Source organism: Galeopterus variegatus, unplaced genomic scaffold, assembly GCF_000696425.1.
Source record: "Galeopterus variegatus unplaced genomic scaffold, G_variegatus-3.0.2 Scaffold5940, whole genome shotgun sequence".
Taxonomy (NCBI): domain Eukaryota; kingdom Metazoa; phylum Chordata; class Mammalia; order Dermoptera; family Cynocephalidae; genus Galeopterus; species Galeopterus variegatus.
This window is the reverse complement of record NW_007732051.1, coordinates 131924-132547: the sequence shown is the minus strand read 5'-3', so window position 1 is coordinate 132547 and position 624 is coordinate 131924. Positions and strand designations below refer to the sequence as shown.

The 624-nt window shown below is 40.5% G+C and overlaps 1 protein-coding gene across 1 annotated transcript in view; it reads left to right on the top strand.

The window, feature by feature from the left end:
- The window catches only part of IGSF5 (immunoglobulin superfamily, member 5), a 43336-nt gene that overhangs the window by 7558 nt on the left and 35154 nt on the right, over positions 1-624 (top strand). The window lies entirely within an intron of this gene.

Below are 624 nucleotides of genomic sequence, written 5' to 3'. Positions count from 1 at the left end.
GCGTGTGGTCTACCTTCAGTAGGTGTCATGCTTACAATTATTCTGAACTGACACATGTTTAATTGTTGGTTTACTTGTACCTCCTTTCACCCTCCCTCTCTGCCTTCCTTTCTGCCTTTTCTTCCCTTCCTTTCTTCCTTCTTCTACGTATGGTCTAGAGTTTCTTCCATCTTTCACATATGGCCTGGAATTATTCTCAACTGACTAATGTTTGTTTTGCTATTTATTTCCTCCTCCGTTCCTTACTTGCTCCCTTTCTTCTTTCCTTCCTGCTTGTTTTCCTTTCTCCTTCCATCTTTTCTTTCCTTCTTTTCTTGTTAAGATGCTTAGAGATGGGTTTTTATCCCTTCCCCATATAATCCATCTCAGTATTTAATAACCTTTCTGGATATATATTCCTGGAGTTCTTCTGGGGCCAGCTCAGGCACTTTTCTTTGATTTAGAGACAGTTGACAATCCTGCCCTTTCTCTAGTTTCTCATATGCTTGACTATGTTTCTTTGATTACATCATGTATCAACTTCGAAGCATGCTTTAGCTTTCTCCTCTTCCCAGCTGAATTTACCTGATCGATTTCTCTGCCCTGCCCCCAACTACAGTGGTTATCATAGTCTAGGTGTGTGTT